This window comes from Myotis davidii, unplaced genomic scaffold (genome assembly GCF_000327345.1).
Source record: "Myotis davidii unplaced genomic scaffold, ASM32734v1 scaffold1720, whole genome shotgun sequence".
NCBI classification, from domain to species: Eukaryota; Metazoa; Chordata; class Mammalia; order Chiroptera; family Vespertilionidae; genus Myotis; species Myotis davidii.
Genome location: NW_006292596.1, coordinates 1 through 634, shown reverse-complemented (window position 1 = coordinate 634; position 634 = coordinate 1).

Below are 634 nucleotides of genomic sequence, written 5' to 3'. Positions count from 1 at the left end.
CCGGCGCCGGAGGAAAACTGGTGCCAGCAGCCAGGGGAAGGGGCCCCCGAGGGGCCCAGACTGCAAGAGGGCACAGGCTGGGCTGAGGGACCCACCCAAGTGCACAAATTTTTGTGCACTGGGCCTCTAGTAATAATAATAATAAAAGGCTAATATGCACATTGACTGAACGGCTGAATGACCAGTTGCTATGAAGCTGGTCCGCAACCCGAATTTTAGCTCGCAACTCAAAGCAAAAAATCGGCGGAGAGACGGCTCGTATCTCAAAAAACTCATTAGTTGGGACACTCGTAAGTCAAGGCCCCACTGTGTATTCACTTAGGATTTTTTTATTGAGTTTGATACTTAAAATTGCTTCATTTTTCTGCATACATGTTATATTACATATAACAATAACAAAAAAGCTTATTCAAAAATATGCATCATAAACAGTTATTCCAAGTCAACAAATACCTATATTATTCTGAAGGCTCTGTTGTATTTCATGTTAGGGATGTAGCATGATCCATCAGATAAATTCTCTATTGTTGGACATTCATAATATTTACAACTTTTTACATGCATGCATCCTATCTAATAATAGATATAGATTGAAATTAAATGTACCTCCGCTATGCTTCCCATTGGCTAATCA